Source organism: Siniperca chuatsi, linkage group LG4, assembly GCF_020085105.1.
Source record: "Siniperca chuatsi isolate FFG_IHB_CAS linkage group LG4, ASM2008510v1, whole genome shotgun sequence".
NCBI lineage: Eukaryota > Metazoa > Chordata > Actinopteri > Centrarchiformes > Sinipercidae > Siniperca > Siniperca chuatsi.
In genome coordinates this window covers 27,924,190-27,946,718 of record NC_058045.1, presented here as the reverse complement: position 1 = coordinate 27,946,718, position 22,529 = coordinate 27,924,190, and the positions used below count along the sequence as shown (strand labels likewise).

General features: G+C 41.0%; 1 protein-coding gene across 12 annotated transcripts in view; it reads left to right on the top strand.

Moving 5' to 3' along the window:
* The window catches only part of LOC122874508 (alpha-1,3-mannosyl-glycoprotein 4-beta-N-acetylglucosaminyltransferase C-like), a 103,299-nt gene that overhangs the window by 36,756 nt on the left and 44,014 nt on the right, over positions 1–22,529 (top strand). For 6 of the 12 annotated variants that reach the window (XM_044192456.1, XM_044192448.1, XM_044192449.1 and 3 more), the window contains 2 exons: positions 7,549–7,619; positions 17,500–17,583. The gene's annotated coding sequence lies outside the window, so the exon portion shown is untranslated. Of the gene's footprint in view, positions 1–7,548; positions 7,620–17,045; positions 17,174–17,499; positions 17,584–22,529 lie in introns of those variants that run through there. The other 6 variants (XM_044192458.1, XM_044192453.1, XM_044192459.1 and 3 more) reach the window with 2 other exon arrangements.

Here is a 22,529-nt window from a genome sequence, read left to right as displayed (position 1 = left end):
AAAGAGACAAGCTAGTGTTGTGATTAACTTCAGCTGTTTTTCCTACAATATTTGAGAAATTAAATTATGACAAAAAAGCAGTCTCACCTCTTAACTTACAATAAACAGTATATGTGGTGCTGGATGGTAAATAGGTGCTTATATAAAGCATCCAATCCTGAGTGGATTGCTAAAATTAAGCAGCATCAAGGGAGTAGCTATTTATTTTGCTTTCGTTCTCACACATCTACACACCCACACACATATGTCCTTGTAATACACGGTGACAGTAATGGAGAATTTAATTGTCTGGGGAAATAGATAAACAAAAGAGATTACTTTGCACCACTGGCAAGTTTATAAAGGTGGCTAGTGTGTTACCTCAGGCTCCCACAACTAATGATCTTCAACAATTCTTAGGGACTATATGGACCATTTTATGATTTGTTTAAAAACAAGCATCCATTAATGTAGATCTGTTGGTACGTCTCCTGTTAAAGGAGACAAACTTGTGATTTTTGGTTTGAGTGTATTGTACATCATTGTAGACCTTTGAATTCAAAATGTAAAAATGTGAAAGTAAAGCTGGATACTTAGAGGAAGTATTGATATGTGGTTGCAAGTGAAACTTCTTTCCTGATTGATTGATTCTTAGTCCGGAACATAAATGTGACAAGCTCCCTGGGAAGTCTTTAGATGCTAAATATCTGTCAAAACTGTCTGGAGCAATCTTTTAAAGAACTTTTACTTGCATTCACATTCACCATGTTGCACAGACTGTCTCATATAAAGAAGGAGCTGTCAGACCTGTCTCAGGCCCCTACCAGCCAGCCCCCTTCCAGCACTGGTCACATTTTCACATTTATGTTCAGTGCTGCAGACGTGAGATATGTTATTTATCTCCTCCATATTTAATGACTAGTCGCCCTGGGAAGCAGATGGTACATTAGCTGTAATAAACCAGAGCTGACTTCAGTAGTTTTGTGAAGGAATACAGAATTGAGCTGGGAAGGCCTCACTGTTTCGCATCCTACATTGTTGGAGGGTCAAAAGGTGTCTGATGTGCACGCAGTGTGTGTTCGCTCACCTCGTACAAACAGATGGGCAGGTTCTCATTGCCCCCAGTGAAGCGGCATATATTGATGTGGAGAGAACAAAAATTACTGTAAGCTCTGACCCCGTTGTTCACAGCTCCAGCATTAAAGTTGCTGAGTGAGGGCTTCACATTGAGCTATGTTTTATTGTTATGCTCAGCAGAAGTGATTCGAGTGTGCACACACACTCTTACATGCTTCTTGAGACTCACTGACTGTGCACCATCACACCTCCCACACACCTTCACATGCACTGGAAAAAAGGTCTAATTAAGATTTCTGTCAAGTTCTGGAGAGTCACAAGCAGATGTGTTGGTCATCAGAAAAATTGTAGGAGCAAAATGTATTAAAGAATCTTTACTTTCCAAGTGCTAGGACTGACAGACAAATCTCACTAATCTAGTGAGGTGACTCAGACTAAAGTACCAGTCAGCTGTATTTGACAGGCACGCCAAGATGGAAATATTGTCACAGCCAATTCTTGAAAACTACATCTGGCAACAACCATTTAGTCCCTAAGGTTACTTAGGGAATCTGTAATTTTTTTGACTGCTTACCCCACAGCTAGGGGTTTGTTGCTGTCTGTGATGTCTGAGTATGTTTCATATTCTCCATTCACTGTTTGGAAAGAGACAAGGGACTGGTGGCAACTGCCTGAGAGCCTCTATGGCTAATATTGATAATTAAGGGGAGTGAATTGACATATTAAGTCTCTGCTGTGCAATAGGTGCTGCTTTGAACCCTGCTGAGTCACAGGGCACCTTGGAGGTAAACATAAGCAGGTTTTGAGGAAGTCAGAGGACGGTGGGTGGGTTGAAATGATTCCTCATCTCAACTGGTTGCTTTCATAAAGCCAGACTCAGGATGTGCGTGGAGAAAATAATCATGCAGTGCAGTATATCAAATCATGGCCTAATGAGGAAAAAATAAACATGTCTAAGCTCATTGATTGTGATGCAATAAAGCACAGACAAACACCAGGTTCTCAGACTGCAGGTCTCTCTCTATACACTTATTTTCAGACAAATGTCATGTTAAAGGAGCAGAGAAGAGATCTTAACAACTTAAAAGAACCTCCCAGGAGATTAACCTGGAGGGAGAAGGAGGGCTGATGGGATGGAAAACACTGGATCACCGCAGTGTGTTCATTGAGAAGAATGAATGAATAAATTGAAAGAGATGGCATTCCTGGCGATCTTCAAGGCAATGAGACATTATTGATTTCTAAGGAGAAAACGCATTCTTAATGTGTCCAGGGATCTAGGCTTTCTTTCTCTTTCTCATTCCTATACTCACTCGGTTTCTACTGCTTTTAGCCACCAAAAATGACTCAGGAGTGAAGCTTGATATACAGCAAAAGCCCACCATAGCTTAGGCATGCCGGTCTAGCTTTTGGAACAGTGAGCACTCATCTCAATGGACAGCGAAGGTATGCCTCAACCATCTGTTCCCTTTTGACACAATGCAGTGAATCAGCACTTTATTTTTTTGAAGGAGTGCATCCTGAAAGCCTTTTATCTGCGAGGATGCAGGCAGAGAACTGCTGCGAAGATGATAATCTGTGTTGATATTTAGAGGAAGGGAGCAATGCATTCTGTTATTGCTCCTGAGCCCATTTTCACACAAATTCGGCAAGGCAAACAAGCTGTCCTAAGCTTCTTTTTTTTTTAAATTGTTTACAACATGATGTTTCATTGGCATATGGGTACCACCTGCAAGATATTAGAAGTAAGCATCAGTATTTGGAAGTGTTTAGAAGTTTTTCCAGTGGATATCTGATGTGAATGAATGAATAGCTGGTTTTGACACTATTTTATCTGCCAGTGTGCACATCTTTGTGTTTTGTATATGTTCCTGAATGTTGGCTATATGAAGCTGAGGTTGTCGTTTTAAGACACCGTGCCCTGGCACTGAGCAATAGTTGTGCAAAGTTATCAGCTCTTTTCATTTCTGGGCTGACACTTTGGGTGAAAGATTCAGGGGTGAGGTGCGGAGCCATGGATTAAAGATCATATCAAAGCCAGCGAATAGGTATAGTGATTCAGGAACGATGGCAGAGATAGCAGATGAAACCTGAGTTTGTGGAAATATGGAGTGCAGCCCAAAGTTTATCATATAGAGTACAGAGGATCGCAATCAAGGAGATGGTGTGGTGTGTGGCATAGTTGTGCGTCAGGGACTTGGCAAATGTTTGACTTTTAAGTTCAAGGACACAATATAGAAGATTCTAAGTAAGTTGATGGCCAGCCAAGACATCCATTGGTACACAGTGGTATGCATAGCCCTGCATTGCCTTAAGGTCATACCAGAAAAGCACCTAAGTGAACCAGAGAAGCATCCAAATGCAGGGTGTGCTCCAGGAAAATGTTTAGCAGTGGTGGTAAGCCACCCATATTGTGACACAATAATTAAATAAATGACAACTGGACTCCTGGATCGGATTTCTTTGTCTAACTGGTACCTTAAACACGCCCCCACCAACGCAGCCACCTGCATTGTTTTAAAGCAGGGCTGTTTTCTGTCTGAATCACCACTTACGTTCCCCTCTGATGTAACATCAGGGCAAAACCGAAGCACAGGAGTGGCCCATTAGAGTACAAACATGTCCTGTGGAGGCTTTGAGCATCCCCACTTTTGCACACCAGTGTTGGTATATAAACGTGCTTGTTTTGTTTTGTTTGGGTTTGTAAGTTTGAGAAAAGTTTTTTTTAAACATGTGTTGACCTTGGACAATTCAGCCCAACAATACATAAATTAACTGTACTTCAATATTGATGACATCAGGGAAGAAATCCCGTTTCATGTTGTGTTTTGGAAGGTGCGGAAATTTGTGCCCCTTGAATAGCTGTATATCCAAGAATCGCTTAGCAAAGAGAAGATTAAGTGCACACATTAATCCAGGAGTCAGAGCAATCTTGTAATCCACTCAGTATGCTAATTGCCTGTTCTTTCTCCAGCAAAGGGGTTTACAGGCCATTAAATGGCACTGAGCAGTTGACAAAGGATAGCCAGCATGCTCCCCCACCCACTCTCCCTCTCTCTCTATTTCTTACTTAGACAGGCTGTTGCACACCCACACAACATTCCTCTAAAGAAATGTGCAAAAAGTGTGATGCTGTGATTCCAAAGCAGTTCTTTGTTTTGCAGTATTAGGGTAGAAGTAGCAAGTTTGGTTGTGTTCCAAGAAGACCTGACAGTGACAAGAGTGGATCTCTTGGTTCTTGAATGAACTTTTGATCTTCTTGACTCTGAAGAGGTTTCCTTAGACATTTTCCCCCAGCATACCAAAGTTTTCTTGTAACATTTGTCCATATGTGATAGGGAGAAAAGTAAATAATGAAAGAGAGCTGAGTGCTATTGTCTCCATCGCAGTCCCATTCATGCACAACCCTCCTTTCTCCCACATTGCCCATACACAAGAGGATCGCACCAAGGTAAAGTGCAATTCTTAGCGCACTACTGCCTGTGCAGTCTCCCAAGTGGCCTTGGCAGCCTCAACATGATGGATGTTGTTTCAGATTGGGTTTCTCGCTACACTGATAAAGCAGCCTTGTCAAAACACATTCACTAGCAATGTAAGCAGATAAAGATAGTTGCAGATAATTAGAAGATTTGCGCTTTGCGTCATTTGTGATGCCAACTGCCAAGGAACGGGCTGTGACAGATGACTCAAACAAGAGAATTCGGCATGAAGCCTGACTGCAAATGTAGCTGGTAATGACCAGAGTGTGTTTTTCAGATGCAGCTAATGAGCACGGCCATTAGACATAAATGACATTTTAAAAACCTGGAGAGTAAGGAAATGAAGAAGTACCCCAGATAGACTGCCTGAAGGCAGCAAATATGGCAAGAGCATCTGGAGGATGCGGCACTCAGTTCACACGGATGACCTCCACCCAGAGTGTCGAGGCTGTCAGTCATTTCACTGCTGTTAACTGTGAGGATGGAGGCTCGTTACAGTGAAACTGTCAGAACCATTCGCCTCAATATCCACATGGCATCTCAGGGCTCTGTACAATTGGCAGTTATCCTTGGTTTGACAGATAATCCTTTTATGGGTATATTATTTTAATTTTCTGATGAGCCCATTTGCAAAGAATTTTTGCCACTTTGGAAGCTGCTCTAGAGAGAGAGAGTGAGGCGATGAAAGAGACACCAGCTTTGACATTACAGCTTATAGTTTGTGGGGATATGTTGACTCAATCTTAACCTACATGCTGCATCTAGATAACAGAACAGACAATGGAAATATTGCACAATAGAAACCACCAGATGGATTTGTTTTTTACTGTTTAAACAGTAGCTCTCAAACATGTGCCACTAAATCCCAAGAATTTGCAGGCTTATGTTGCAACCAATCACTACGCACCATGATTGATTAGTCACCCATCTCTAGTTGAATGTGTGCAGATCAAGATGAAATCAGCTGCTGTAGTGTTTGCTTACAGGTTGAAGAGCTTAAAACTACTGATTGTGATGGTGATCGTTTCATTCTAAAAAGAAGAGTTTTAAAGTTTGTTCTTTTGGCATTGTGGCTGCTTCAAAAAATTCTGACCAACTGAATGAAATTCTAAATTTCAGTTGATATTAGCTGCTGCCTAATATTTTAGCATTTGTGTAGTTTATTTTTTCTCATGAATAATTTCAGCCTGGTGAAAGTGGGTAAGAGTGGGGAATGTGTTGGCATGGTGATTAGAAATTAATTACAAAATCCAGTGAACATTAAGATGTGAGAATAATGGTTTGTTTTGGAACACCTTTTATGTGAGTGTGAGTGGGTGTTTGCTTGTTTGTTTAGTTTTGTTCATCCCTGGTTAAAGGATGCTCTCCTGGAGTCGTTGTATTGTATGCTATAGTGTGATGACCTTCATGGTATCTCTGAAGGTATTCTCAGGTGATTGCTTTCCGTTGCTCTGAATATGAGGGGGAGCAGGGGGTATGATAAAATGCACATGAGATGTTAAGGTAAGGCTGTATGTGGGTGGATGTCTCTCAGTTTGAGAATTTTCCCAGAGGCGATGGAGGTTATAGTGGAAAACAACCTGTGGTGAATATGCTCCTACCAACATAATGTTGGCAGTGAAAACCTTTTCTGCTCGCTCCAGGAGAGCAGTATTTATCCCACTGAAACATGTGTAATCCGCCCTACAACCCACAACTAAACTACAACTCTTTCTTTTTGGTTTGATAAAATATTTATTTCCAACTTCCTTACTTAGTTCTGGGAATGCTAAAAATCGGAGCAGAAGGTCAAAGAACATGAAGAAACAAACTCTGAGGTTATACCGGAAGAGACAAAAAAGGCAATAAATTACAGTTACACCCCAAACTGTGTGTTTTGACCCACGATACTGCAACGTAGTGAGTTGTCGTCATAATAATAGCCAAAGCTACAAAAATAATACCCAGGTTGTAAAACCAACAAACAGAATTTTCTATTGACTAAAGGTTAAGGTTGTTTCACAGAAGAAGCTTTTTCTGAAGATTTCATAGTTGCATCCTTTACAAAAGCTCTACTTATGATTGCATGCTTGTTGAGACATTGTTGCACCAGGCAGAAGATTATTTGCTTGAAAAAGTTAAATTTAACTGTTTTTCAGCAATAGAGGTTTTGAGTTAAAACTGCACTTGGCAACTTAAGAATTGGCTCCAGCTCCAAATGGCAGCAGAAGGTAATTGCTTGAAGGATGAACTTCTATGTCCAGAAGTTATGTAATGTGATTTTAGTACTGCATACAGCATGCTCATGTCTGTGTTTACTTTATACCAGAGGACATGGGAGGGAAGGAGAAAGGAAAAAGATGTAGCGTTGGTGAGAATATTTAGGAGGAATGGGACACTCTCCTCCAGTGGAGCCACCATTTTGGATTTAAAGTGAGAAAACCAAGGTTTTCTTGAAAATCTCAACTTGTGTAGCCTTGAAATCTACTAATTCAGATCCACTTAACACGTAACATTCATAAAATAATGTTTTGGACTACTAATGTGGGATAAAAGCAGAAAGGGTAGCTTATGGAAAGACAAGGCTTTGTACTATTATGATAAACACTCAGTTGACTGGATTCCCCCCACAAAAGCAGGGCCACAAAAACCAACTGAGTGAGGAGCACCTAGCAAAATGAGGTCACACATCCTTTGATCCCTCCATTCTTCATCTCGGAGGCAAGTGGCATATAAGAGGATCTATCTTTGTGAACGGTTTTGAGCCCCCAAAATTACAAACAAACTAAAGGCAGGGGATCGATAGAGTGTGTCTCACAGAATGATGAACTGGCACTTCAGAGGGGGAAAATCAATGTCGCGCTCCCTTTCTTTCCCTCTCCTCGCTCTATCTTTCTCTTTGGGCCCTAATCTCTCTTCACAGTCCTTATACTGCAGTGTTTAAGTGTGTGTGTGTGTGTGTTCACGTGGGTGTTGCTCGAAGCAGGGTCTCTCACTGAGATTTAATGTTCCTTTGTTTCTTATTCCTTTTTAGCCTGGAAGACCCCTGCCACTTTGATGTGTGAGCACACCCACCAATAATGGCCCATAGCATACACAGTGGAAGTAAGTGCTTCTGGTCAGATTTACCGCTTTAGTGGTCCTCTTCCCTCCGCTGCCCCTGCAAACCTCAGCTCATCTGATGCGGCCGTATTGATCAGCACAAAGTGGCAATCTTTAAATCATAACATGAAGTTGCCAAAATAAAACCATCTATTTATCGCAACACATGCCTCGGACAGTTGACTGCATGGTGTTGGCTTGCATTTTTATAGCTCCAGTATGTACAGTAGTGTTGGAGGCGAAGAGAACGTAGAGAACCTCTGAAGAGGAAAGTTGAATTCCAAGACCTCTGTCAGAAGCTAGAAATTAATCGTTGTACCGTGGCGATCCTTGAGGATCATATTCACAAAAGAGAGACACATTTTCTCGGCTCAGTGTTTGTTGACTTTGCTTCAGAAATGCTTTTGTAATAAGTAATTCTGTTTGAAGAAGTAAAAAGACAAATCTAAAGTTGTTTTTTGTTGCATCAAATACGCTGCTTGAAATGATAAAAAACTAAATAGGTACAGTATTGCCTTTGTGATTGCTTCTCCCCGGAGAGGTGGAGTTATCCGATTATCGGAGCATGATTATCTCATTAGTTGAGGGTTTCACTGAGCAGAGGCAGGTTGTGGCTTGGACCAGTGTACATTGTGTGTGTTTATCTTAGCTGACTAGAAAACCAATTTTGGTACAGGTATTCATGGTCCCCAAAAGGATGAAGCCAAATGACTTTGGCGATCCCGTGATTTTTCCTCTAGCGCCACCATGAGGTTGACATTTACTTTGGTGATCCCGACATCTAGTGCCACCTGCAGGTCAATATTTCACTTATCCAGGGAAATATCTCAGCATCGACCAGATGGATTGGCATAACATTTTGTACATTCATGGTTCGCAGAAAATGAATCCTTCTGACTTTGGTGATCCTCTAACTTTTCCTCTAGCGCCACCAGGAGATTGAATTTGTGATTTTGAGTGAAAATTCTCAGTGATCCAACTACTGGATCGATTGCCGTAAAATTCGGTACAGACGTTCATGTTCACCTAAGGATGAATTGTAATAACGTCGGTGATCTCTTAACTTTCTATCTAGTCCCATCGTCATGCCGAAATTTCAATTTCTCAATTTCAATACTTTGTTTTATGAAGAAATACCTGTAAATGCGTTAACATTCTGATGTAAGCATTTAACTCAAAGCACAGCTGTACTTAAATACAGCCTCACTGAGCCGCCATGGCTGTAGAGTCTTAATGTTATTTGTTCTTAATTTTCTTACCCCTGCACCAAAACGGCAGTTTCCCTACCTGGTGCACGCTCCCCATCTGTGCATGTATAGGGTACATGTAATTTGCATGAGGGGGTGTGTTCTGTGTTTGAAAGCAGTCTGTTGTGAGTGTGTGTGTCTGTCGGTCTGTCCTGGGCGTTACCTGCTGGTGTGATGTGGGTGAGCTCTCTGTTGGTGCCGGAAGGCAGTGCTGTCAGCTGTCTAGAGCTCCTCATGTCATCCCTGCCTCATGAAATTTAGGGCTAGGAGATGAAACCTAAGACAGGTATCCATGGGCAGTGAAGGGGGTGGGGGGCTAGAGTGTGGTTATCTATCTATCTATCGTTCTATCGTTCTATCGTTCTATCGTACCGTTACGGTCTGCTGACTGTGGACTGCAGCTAAAGACTTACCTGTTTAGACAGGCGTTTGGGTAACCTGTTTGCACCAGGTCTGCATTTTACGGATTTATTGTGGATTTTTACTACAAATTGTGCACTTTATTAGGTGCTGTGTATTTATTGTGTATATCTTATCATATACTGTTGTTTTTCTACTTGTATGTTAATGTTTCTGTAAAGCACTTTGTGACTTATGTCTGTGAAAAGTGCTATACGAATAAAGTTTACCTACTTACTTACAATCTATCTGTCAATAGGTCTATCTATCTACCTATCCATCTATCTACAGAATCTTTTTATCTCTGTTTCTTTGTCTGTCTCCAGGGGTGCAGCCAGGAAGCTGCTGTGTGTCAGTAGTGAAATATTCATAGTACGTGCAGGGAGTTTGACGAGCCGCTCTGACACTTCCAAACTCTCCACCCTCATTTTCATTTCCTCTCTGGCTCCAGCACGTTACCTCACAGCTCCCCTGGTCTGCTCTTCAGCACCGTACTGAATGCTCAGTACAGTCATGATGAAAAGAAACCCACAGCACACGGCTTTTACATTTTCATACCTAAGAGAATGGGATGTTAAAAAAAGAAAAAAAAATGCATATCCACGGGAACATGTTGACTGAAAAGCTTTCATTTGAGCTTTTATTAACATTCTGTTGAAGGCTTTCATGCTAAAATTGCCACTTTAGTATGCTCTTTAAGATCCTTCTCCTCCTGTTATAATGGGAACACTCATTCTAAATTTTAAATTAATGGAAAATTCAACCTTGGGTACTACATGTGACTTCCTACATTTCCCAGTATGCCGCTCAACATCACTAAGAGAACTCAGCTGGACTTAATGTACCCAGCTGGATTTCATGTTTATGTAATGACAATATCAATATTATCAACGAGAGAGGGAGTGTTCTAGTTAAAAAAGCAAGAGTCTAACTTCTTACTAAGAACTCATTGTTCCTTGTGGCTGCATTGTAATCTGGTGTATTACAACTGGTATCTCTGCCTCTTCTAACTGTGGATTTCTCCTTGTTGATATTTAAACATTGGTACATTATGTTGGTTCTAGAAAGAATTCCTTGACCAGACAAGATTACTTTTGAATTCTGCTTTCAAACTCCAGTGTAACTGCACTGGAGATATCTTCACATAATGTCCTATAATCGTTTGGAAACAAGAAAAGGACACAATCAAAAATCACAAAAGGCCCAGAAATTCAAGATACATCACATAAAGTAGTTTCTTATAGGATGAATTCCTGCAAGAAGTTTAGAGAAAAAACAGTTTCCATGGCTATTCTCATGGCATGACATCTTTTTTTACTTCACATGCAGCAATATCAGCCCATCCCTAACTTCGATATTAGACGATTGCCTTCCGTGGATGGGTGTGTTTCTGGGTGACACAATCTTTCCGTAACTTTTGCCAAGCGTTTTAGTAACTAACCCTAACCATATGTACCCCATCAAGATCCTTGCTAGCACTGTTGTATGTATGGAGAAAAGGTGGGGTGGGGCAGTTTCACTTCTACTCCATTCTTATTATGTAATCCAATCCTTAAAAAATATGGAATTTAGGTGTGCATGCAGTTAATAAACTTAAGCAGCTTAGTAGTAGAACATCCTCACATGTCAAAACCAGAAAATCTGCTATCTTGACAGCAGGCCTGTTTACATCCAAGGCTCTAACAGTGAGACAGCATTGATCAGCTCCTTGCTCTCTGCATAATTCACAGCATCATCCTGCAACAGAATGATTAGCCTCAGGGGAAAAAGTAAACAGGAGCAGGCAAAAGTTGCAAATCATCTTTTCATTATATTTTTCTGCAGCCTCCCTCATAAGTCATCATCACAGAGCTGAGGCCTCTATCTCCAGCCTCTGCAGAAATATCAATATGGATTTAGGAGTCTCCCTAAAGCAAGGTCCTCAGCTAATTAAATCTGTAATCACTTTGTACTGTAAAAACACAAGCAGGGAGGAGGGTTGGGGGTTAAATGAGGGCCAGTGGAGTTTTATTTAACAAAGACAGCTAATTGGGTCAGAGCTCTTTATCCTCATAAAGAACCAAGGTTTTCAGCCATCCAGTCAGACCGCTTATGGCTCTTTGCTCTCAAACAGAATTTCAACTCCTGAGACAGTGAGAGGGGGGATAGAGAGGTTACAGTGAAGGCAGAGCCACTGTTGTCAAGGCTACAGAAAACAGGTATTTTATATTGTCTTAAGGGTTTGAGGTCAGTTGCACGATGAGGAAAGTAATGGAATTCAGAAGAGCGCCGTGCCGAGAGTGAATTGTAATAGAGGAAGGTGCTACAGAGATGTACAAGTCCATGAACACGTTCCACCTTTCATCTTAAAAGGAGGGATCATTCAAGCAAGGTGTTGAGTGCTTCACTCGTGACAAGCGTGAATACGATCCCACTGCTGTCGTGTCAAACTCTCTTCACACAACCTGTCTTTACTTGCTCAGTATAGCTGCATTTCCACTGCAGGGACCGGGGTCTAAATTAAGTTCCGGGGACATTATTTTACCCCCCAAAAGGTCCCTGCTCGGGGAGTAGTACTTTCCAAAAGTACAGGAACTTTCGGGGTGGGGCTTGCTGCGCTGAACATTTCTGATTGGTCGAGCTCCGACCGGCAGAGCAGCAAGTGGTTTGACCGTCTGGATCAATGTGTTGCTGGGTCACAGGCCGGCCTTCTCAGCTACTGCGCTGTTGGAAGCCATGGTGGAAGACGCAGAAACGGATGACCAGTCGGTTAAAGGTAAATCACATACGGCCCACATGCTGCTTGTTAAATGCTATAACGCTAACTGTTATCATGCTATATCTACCCTAGCCAAATGCTAATGTTAGCTACATGCTAACGCCAACCACTAATGGTGTAGAATCGTGGTGTTCGTTAAGGCAAGGGTTGGCTAAACTGATGGTACAAAATTAAATCTTGTTAATGTCATTGTAGTAAGACACAAAGTTAATATTTTTTCATTCATTTTTATGTTTTTCAAATGAAAAAAATGAATGAGGGGCACACTGAACTGCAGCCTGCAAAGAGTAGTGTGTTTACTTCTGTGACCAAGAGCAGCCCTCGTCCCATGTGTCCTGCTGAAGCAAACAAACGCTGTATTTATATTTCTGTAAATAAATAGTGGAACTAAGGGGGAACTAAATGTCTGTATAGCTGTTCTTGTATCTGAAAACAAGTATATACTACTATATATGTAAAAAGACACATAACGCTTATACTTGTGTTACCATATTCTAATATTACAACGCTCTGAGGAAGTAGTGGCTCTCAATTTCACCATTATACACGATAAGCTTAGTATTTAAAACAGGTGAGAGTGCATAGGTTAAAATAAGCAAAGGTCCTTTTGCTGAATTGCAGGTGATGTGTTTAATAAGTTAAAACAATAGAGTTATGCAGCTGTGTGATGGGTGTAACCTAATGAGTGTAATTTGCCTAATCTTTGCAGTTCTTTAGACCATGGTGGAAATGCACACAACAATGGGCTGAAGGAACTTTTTAGTTCCTTGAAAAGTAGTTCCTGGGGATAAAAGTTCCGGTATTTTGGGTGGAAACGCGGCTTAAGTTAAGATTCTGTGTCACGGGATTAGCAGAAGGTTATGCATCATATAAGCATTTTGTACACAGTGTCTTGAGTATATTCTCTAATGTTAAGAGTTGTACTCTCTTAAATAGTCATCCTGTAGTCTGTGTTGTAATGTTGGACTAAAATTGTAAAAAAGTGTCACTGCAGCATTATTTTTATTTTATTTATTTTTATATTATGTATTTAGATGTTGGAATGATTACATTGATCACAGTCAAGGTCCATTAGTGAAAAGTTTCAATTCTGTCTTTAAAACAGAGTGGGGCATTTGGAGTGTGAATTTGGCTAATGTACTTTTTTAATTTAATGTCATTCTTAAAGGTTTTTAATGATCTACTAATATAGATTTTGCTTACCTAATTGTGAGCATGGCTCAGTCTACTTTCTTAAAAATATCCAGTATCAAAACACTGTAGTCCATGTTCTTTGTTTCAACATTTTACTCAAAACTTGCATATTTGGATTAAAGACTAGTGTGCTTTCAAAACTCAATAGCTTCATCTACTTAAGTAAAAAGCAAAGGTGTAGCTTACTTCCTCTAAATATTAACCAATCAAAAGTGATAATTATTTGTGTTGGCTGGTGGTAAATAATAATCTGTAGTGAAAGCTAGACAGTTTAACACAAGTAAATTAAACACATATTTTTAGCTTGCTGGTGGCAAGATAAACATGTATATATTGGGTAATAAATAGTGTAATAATGTAATATTTTGATTGATGTGGATAAAAGTAATATTTTTAAATCTACAGTATGCAGTAAAAAGCCTTAAAAACTGGTAATTTCTTAGACAATATTTGTTAAGCCCGTGGCACAATGCTGGTTTACTTTGTAGCCCGTGCTTAATATGTAAGTCTGCTTTTCACCTGCTTTTCTTCATACATGCACAAATGTGAACTTAAATTGTCTTAAACTGGATATAAATTGATTAATACTTAATTACCAAACTCATCCATTTGCGTTGACAACATGAGTTTGTTTTTTTTGTTTTTTTTGGTGTAGCTCTGTTAGTATAAAAGGTTAATAACAGAATTTTTTTTTTAAGTACAATAACAAGTAAACAAGCAGATGCGGTTTTGTACTTCACTCTCACTCAAGTAAATACCTATAAGGTTACTTTGCCTCAGTCAGTTTTTAGGCTTGTACATATTTTTAATACAGATTCAGTGTATTCTAGTAATTTCTGTCTTAAAGCATTAGCAACTGTGTCAACTGTACTCTTTAGTATTCACTGCTACCCTTTCAGTTGCTACACGTTAACAGCACTTATTGAATTAAATGAAATAGACACTTACAGTAGATTCAGAGCAACACGTCGTGGTATGGGAAAAAATTACAACAATATATAAGTCATTAAGATGTTTAACTTGTCACGGACTGTGCACATTACATCAACAAACACCTTCCATTTAGAGTAAATAGTGGCAGAGCAGACAAACTCTTCATTAAAACTTCACAGAGAAGACAAATGAACAAAAAAAGGAGAACCTCGCCAGGGTTGTCACATTACTCCCTCTCTTTTCCCTTTGAATTTTAAGCCAAAGGAGTCGCTGTGTATCTATGGTTTCTGTGAGCTGCAGCTCCGAGGTGGTGACCTCGCGCTGCCTCCATCCTCTGTGTTACTCACATTTGTGTCTGTCTCCGGGGCTCTTCGTCTAAAGAGCCCGGACTGAAGAGGCAGTCGGGCCACGCACAGTATGGCGGGGTTAGCCCTGCCCTGGAGAAATCTTCACAGTGACCTGATTTCTTTCAGTTGCTCCCCATATTCCCCAGATCATCTGCTCATATTCACCTGATCCTCTGTCAGAGCCATTTTGTGGGGGAAAACTTCTTTAACAACAGTGAAACTGGAACAAGAGCCTAGTAGCTTAATTGTAGATTACATTGCAGTCGCAGTCCTAGTACCAGGCTGTCAGGTGTCCCCGCAGATTTTTGTTTCAATGTTTAATCTAGCAGATAATAGCATTAATTATTAGAAATGATGCCTAACGTCTGCCTGAGATCTGGTTGTGACTGTTTTCATGAATCCTCATGACAATTGCATATTTTTCAATATCAGTGAGATAGCGATGCGTTGCGAGGAATCACAGCTTGTCATATTCATCTCGCAAGATCTGAGTTAATATTAGTGATTGGTCCCCAAGTCACGTTCAGCCCCATCTTTTCATTCCGGCATCTGGATTTAATTGGTGCTACGCTGTAAAGCCACAGCTGCTCTGCCTGTTAGGACAATAAATTACCCCAATTAGGAGTCGAAGAAAAGAGGCTGTCTGACACCACAGCCCGCTGCCATGCCAGGAGATTGGAATGCAATGGAATGAGGCGTCTCTCTGACATGAAGCTGTACCAAAACACCTGCCCCATCATCTCTCTGATCAAAACACAGTTCCAGTCCAGCGGATATATAGAGCAGGAGGAGATTGCTTTGCATGACCTGCAGCTTGCTATAGCCTCAGTCACAGAAGCTTGTGGTGTACAAATGAAATAGAAAAAGTGTATCTGTGTTTGAAATCAGTGGAAGGTATAGTGGAAGGTGTGTAATTGCTGGGCGGATAATTAATTAGTGTTTGGATGATGAGTTGTGGATACATCCAGGTTTTTTGGCAGCTGCCTGCCATATCGATGGCACCGGTAATGAAGGCAATAATGAGGGAAGGTTTAGGAGGATGTGGAATGGGAGGAACAATAGGAACATCTGTGCCTCTCTAAAGTTAGAGTATAATTGAGACCATATTTCATTTTCCTCTTTGAAAGCTAGCCCTATATACTTGCTCTTTGAAAAATGACACATATTTATTTGCCACTGTAACACATTCAGCAGCTTTAGCAACTCAGGTGGTCTACTTTTGAGAAGAATGTAGAGTAGCTGCCGCTGTGATGACGGCCTCCATCTTGATCGGCACTCCTTCCACGTCTCGGCAACGGCATCCCTTTGTCTCACCACTTGCTGTGAACACGCCATTAAGCCAGCCGGAGTTTGACAAGAAAAATGAAGTGTGCTATTTCCTATGGCCTCGAGTGTCTTCCTGAATAATGAGCGCATTGCCTGGACCCCCCTTGTCCCTCCCTCTCCCTGCCATCGGTTTTACTCTTCCCCTTGAAGTTCCAGTCTGCTGAGAGAGTGAAGGGGTCTTTAGGTTGGCGCTTGTCTCTGAAAAAAAAAAAGCTATCATGCAAGACCTGTCAAACTAAATCTGGAAAACCCAGAAAAAGAGAGAGGATTGGATGAATGAAGTAGATTTTATTGATGAAATCCTCCTCCCATGTCATGGCATTAGAGAATTCAGAATAGTGCATACTATATCTGAGGAAATATCCATTATGATACAGCATCATGGTGCAAACAGCTCCAATTGTGGGAGCCAAATTAACTGCCACTGTTTCCCATATCTCTTATTTTTTCCTTGGATTTTTAAACACGTCAAATGGCTCAGCTGCATTACTGGATCATAGCAAAATGCTGCCTCGCACAGCAAACCACTGAGAAGAAAGGGAAGCGCCAGTGCTATTTCCTCGCCCAGCCTTATTTCTCCCAATTACCAGCGTGTGAGCCAACAGCCTGACACTACTGACCTCCTCTCTGAGAGCTGTGGTCATGACTGGAAGGCTCTCCCTGCTTATTATGACAGAAGTGTTATGGTAATGGAAGGAAAGTCTGCACCATGGCGATAGCACTGCAGGAATCGATAGCCTATTATCCACCACTGTGTGGTGGTAGTAATGGTGAAAGAGAGGGCATCCTATCTGCTATGGTGATGATGCAATTTAAATGGGTAGTGCCTATTATATATCAGTGGATGATAATGGCAGGAGAGAGCATCCTCTGGGTTATGGTCATGATGCCAAGGAAATGGTGAAAAGGTCCGCACAGAATATACAGAATGTGACGTCGTGGTTTTATGGTAATAGATTGACTGAAGGGTATGGCGAGGTTTTTCTCTCTCTGTTGTAATAATAATAATAATTATGGTGGGCCAGCCCATGCATTCAAAGGGCGTGAATATCCAGGGAGGGGAAGACAATGAGCAGTGTGTGTGTGGCCGCTTGCGTGTGCGTACGACAAACAAGAGCCACGCAGTAAAAAGAGAGCCTTAGTTAGCTGTCTACTTGGCGCTTCGCCGCCCCTGTGATGTATGTTTATGGCCCATCATCTCTAGCCAATTACCCTGCCTCAGTGTGGGAACGCCGTGCCTTCCCATCACAGCCGTCAGTGTCTGTCGGAGAGAGACAGCGACAGTTAACGTTCCTGGACAACCCTGGCAAAGCGCTGTTTTCCTTAGGGGGCTCTGGAGTTTCATCTTCAAAAGTAAGCCACTGGGTAGCAGAGTCTGCCGAGCCTACAGCTGCTTTGGGAATTAGGGGCTTGTTGACTGTGTGTTTGTGTGAATGTGCATATCTGTGGATGTATATGTGTGGTGTGGGTGCTATAACTTAGGACAGTATGTGTGCAAACTTTGGAAATCTCATGTTTCCCACGCACTCTTGTGTGTGAGCTGTGTGGATCACTCACAGTTCGATACACTGATGTGTGCACACGCTTAGGTGCTGTAAATTATGTGTGATCATCACGTTACACTGAAAAGCCTCACAGCTGTGAAATAACCTTGGCATGTTGGTCTCTTTGTTTCCCAGATACAGCTGAGGCAGACGTGTTCATGTATCCCGTCCAGGTTAACCTGCAGACTTTCTCCCACAAACACATCTGACTTTTACAAGGTAATCTTTTTCTCTTTTTGTTTTTGCATCAGAAAAATGTGTTTTGTGCATTATACTTTTGTGCCTAGTTCACAGTAGCTCCCTCAGATTGCTTTTCCATTAAACGTTCACCTGCAGAGAAGTGACATTAGAAAAGGTAAACCGAATCAAAGTGGCTGTGCAACAGTCATGAAGACTAATTTGCTTTTAGCAGGGAATTGTTTTTAACCCTGTTGACACTCACGAGGTGTGTGACTTTATCTCAGGCAATACTTAAACTTCATATTTGGATGATTCCTCTGTGAAACTGAGAATGCAGAGTGGCAAGACAAGGGTTTATATTTTTTTTTTTTTTTCTTTCTGGCTCCATATTCACACACTGTGACAGATTGAAACTGCAAAGCTGTGTTTGTGTTGGCTAGACGAAGGAACGCTCCTGCCCAGAGGGTTTATCAGGGAGAGAAAATATTGACCGCCAACAGTTGCACTTTGGTGGTGTTATTGCTTTTCACACTTGTGTGATACAGACAGCAGTCGCCAAGCAAAACAATTGTAAACCCGTAGCCATATTGACAGCCGCATTGCTCTTCTGTGCAGGGCAGCATATCCAGCTTATGGTGTTTACTTTTTAGCTTATTTCACCAAAGTGCTTTTTGCAGACAAATATAAAAGTGCTGGAACAAGGTGAGAAGAAAAGAAAATACTTACTCTTTAGGTGAGACACAAAACCCAGAGGGGCCTCTAAATTTCCTTCTAAATTAAGACTACAAAACACACTGACAAAACAACAGCAGAATGTGTGTGGGGGTTGTATGTGTCTGTGTGCATCTGACTCTTTGTCAATATGCTGTAGTATTTCAGCCTCTCTGATAATTGGTTAGCGCACAGGTAAAATCAGTTCACCACTTCAGTATTAGAGGGTAGCGCCAAGATATGGGCTATCACTGCAGCTGTCTATGGCCCTCTGTTACTGTAATTCTAAACTCACCAATATCACATTTCAATGTTTATTTGTTGGTAAAAGCAAGAAGTAACAGATAATCCCACTTTTGCACCCTGGAGGCAACTAAATTAATAATTATTTTTGGCAATGATTCAATATTATCTCTTATTGTCTTTTAATGGAATCGTATTGTGATGATATAATCAAGCTAATTTTATTGTTTGAAAAAAAATTTGCTTGATTATTTTATATGTAATTTTGCATACATTTCTTTGCATTTATTTATATCTTGAGTCAAACTTGGTTGTTACTTGGTCGCACTTATCTTGGTGTCTGTAACAACACCTATAGATGGTCTTAGTCTGATTAGCATATTTATTTACTTAAAAAGGAAGCATATCACAGTGTTAGGAGTACTTTAGGAGATAGGATCTTGCATACATTTGCCAAATGGTGATACTACACATATCAATATTGGAATAAAATTGGTACTAATACTGTGATATTCATTTTAACCATATTGCCCATCCCCATAATAGACAAAGGTTTTGCAATGCCTTGTGTTTCTACATTTTGAAAAGCAGCTTCTGTACTTTCACTAGTTTCCTATTCCCCCATAAATTCCATACTGATGAAGGAACTCTGCATCGCAACTTGGCTAAACTGCTGTTGCTGTTTTCGTTTTTATAACCTCTAACATTTTTAAGTGGTGCACACTGGTGAATGAGACGTTTGACATTCTGAAACGGCGGGGACTTGAAACAGCTTAAATCAGGGATCGAGGTGATCCTCCACATTCTCATCTGCTTCAATGGCATGCCAAATGTGGACATACATTAAAGATTCATGCAAACAGCTGTTTCTTCTACAGGACAGCATGGCTCAGAGCAAGGCTGTGTGCTTAAATTTCAAATCAGGGAAGCCTAGAGGAGCTGGGTTTGAGAGAATATTGCATACAGTGCAGGCTACTGTATGAGGGCAAGGAATTAACACGTTTGTCACAAAAAAGGGCACCTAAAAGGAGCTAACACATCCCTGAAACTGGGAGTTGGAGTGCGAATAAATTCGGTAGGCAAGAAAATAGACTGAAGATCAGTCACATCTTTGAAATTGATAAACAATTGATAAACAAAAGTTTTGCCAAAACAGACCCATTAAGAAACAATTCACTTCTCAATACACAGTGAGTCTGAACCAAAGTAAACCGTATCAGTGGAAGCAGTTGATGGGAGTCAAATGAATAATTTTAATACAACACTTTGCTTTGACATTTGCCTAAATAAACTGTTGAATTGTGAAGCACCACGATTATAGAAGGCTTGAAAGAAAGGTGAGCATTAATTCGAGTTGACATTTGTATGATATTTTGCGATAGATGCAGTGATAATATATGTCAGTTCCTGACAGCCGTGCAGCCACTGAATGCAAAGGCTGAGTTATGTGTGTTAGATATGAGGTACATATTCACAGCGAGCGTGTAGCTGCCATCATTCTGTCTCCCTCTTATGCCAACATGCACTCTGACTCTTGTGTTTACTCTTACATTTGTTCTGTCTCATTTTCACTGTCTCTCATGTATCCTACACACGCCTTCCTCCTTTGCTCCAGTGTCTGGGGAGGCTGAGGTATTGCTGCAAAAGAAAGTTTCATTAAATATCTACATCTGTGCTGCATTGACACGGATTAAACATAGAGATACAGCTGAAATCATGAGGTGTATGTGTCTGTGTGCACTATTATATTCTCCATGCCCCACAAAAACACAGTAAATGATCTTTAAGAGTGGAACATAATAGTATTCTCTCCTCCACTGAGACAGGCCATGGCCTCCTCACAGGAGCTTTACTGTGACCATTTGAATGGTAATGTGACAGACTGATTGCCAATTTACAGCTCACACAAAAGCATTGCCCCACTGCATCAAAGGACAGCTCTGTAATGACAAACACAAACAATACAGCGAGCTCCAACCAAATGCTATCTGCTGTTTTCCCCTCCTCTATAAAATTATACTCTCAATCACAGCATCTGGAAAAAAAAAACTGATTGAAAACAGCAGTGGCTAAAATGGAAAAGACAGTGTTTTCACCTATCAGCACAAAGTCGCACCTCGCTTAAAGTCGCCTGCCATTCTAAATAATGCGATGGCGAGCTTTTCCTACTGGATATCGCAGTAATAAGCAGATGATTCCCTTTAGAAATAACAGCTGGCTGTGTTTTTCTAATGGTGAGGCTCCATCACTGCCCGTCACTCCTCGTTCATCAGCAGCTGTTAGCCATGCATCCTATGTAATTGCTCTCACTTTCTGCTATAGTGCACGATTTTTCACAGGCACTTATCAGTTGGACAAATGTGTCATAATACAAACATTAAGGTACAGTAGATGAGTACAATTTCTGCACATCTACTTTGCTAGCAACTTGATAAACTGGTCTGCTGATGATGATGGTTGGTCAGCTAGAAAACAGTCATGGTTTCTGTTGAGGTTATGAACAGCAGATGCTCACTTTTTTGCTGCGTGGGAGCTAGAAAGCAGCCTGAACAGAATAACTGTTTTTCATGCTGTAGAGTGGTATATTTTGTGAGGATTTCTGAATGATGGTCGTTCAGAACAGCATTTTTCCATCATCCGAAATTATGTTACATTGACAGATCTCTTCGCTTTTTATGCATTTTAAATTAAAGAGGCAATCTTATATGTTTTCCAAAATTAGAAGACTCGTCAGAACCCCTTCATGAATGTAAAGTTTTTCATTTTCTAATTAATTTTGAACTGTACCAGGAGGATGCCTAGCTTAGAATACAATATGCTCTGTGGTTTGGCAGCTTTGTCTATGAACCTAATCACGGAAAACCAAAATTGCCTCCAAATCTTAAGAAGATTTTTTTTTTTTTCAGTTAAAAGAAAATCCACTCTAAAACATTATAATAATGTATTTTCTCTGGAAATTTCCGGTAGAGCTAATAGAGTTTTATGAAATATTGTCTGCTGCCAGTCTGACACATTAACCCTAAGTGTCTGCTTTTTGATGTCAGTCACACAGAACCAGAGACAGAGGACTTCTGTATAGACTCATCACCCACATTCACACAGAGAGAAATCCATCATAGACAATGTAGAAACATGCATTTTGGCACCAATTGCAGCCTCATAGTCACAGTTGTACTTTCTTACCTCACTTTTTCTCAACTAGAAGAGATGGCCTTTTCTTGAGCTTGTAAAATAATTTTAAGAATTTATAACTAAAACAGAAGTAGTTTAAGGCAAGAGGGTACAACAAACACCACTACATCACTGAATAACATAAAAATGTAACAATAGCTCCAAGTGTGAGCACATTAAAGGGTACACATCAGAGATGTGGAAAGCCTTCCCCTGGATTGTTGATATGGCACTATCGTTGGCTTACACCCACATGGTATTTTTCTGCAAGCTGGAAACCCACTCAGCATTCTATATTTCTCTCATTTTGGTGTGAGAGGAGACTCACAGTGCTGACCCCACGGGATGTCGATTCCCACCAATGCTCGTGGACTTACAGTACCATTTTGCCCCAGTGTCAGGGAAGAGGAGAGGAGAAGCAGAGCGAAAGAGAGAAGACTATGAGCTTAATGTAGATCTGTCATCAGCTGGCTGCAGATCAAAAGAGCAGCATTGGCAGGCGGAGCACAGAATCCACTGGAGCCTCCTCTCTATGCCAAGCTCCAGCTTCTCTGAGGTAGACGAGCACAGAGGGGCCTGGCTCCAGGCGAGGAGTGTGTGTATCTGCTTTCTATGTGTGTGTATTTTTGGGGGCGGAGAGGTGTGGGCACATGCACAATGTCTCAAGGCAAGGATCTGGCACTTTGAAAATGTCACCAGAATCCCAGAAACAAAAAAGCAAGAAGAGAATGGAGAAAGTGTGATGAACAGACGTGTTTGCTCTGGGAGGTGTGGGATTTAGAGACTATGGAAGGCAGAATCGTTCTCTCAGAGTGGGAGATTGGGAGGAATAAAAACGATGGCACAAAGACAGAGAGATG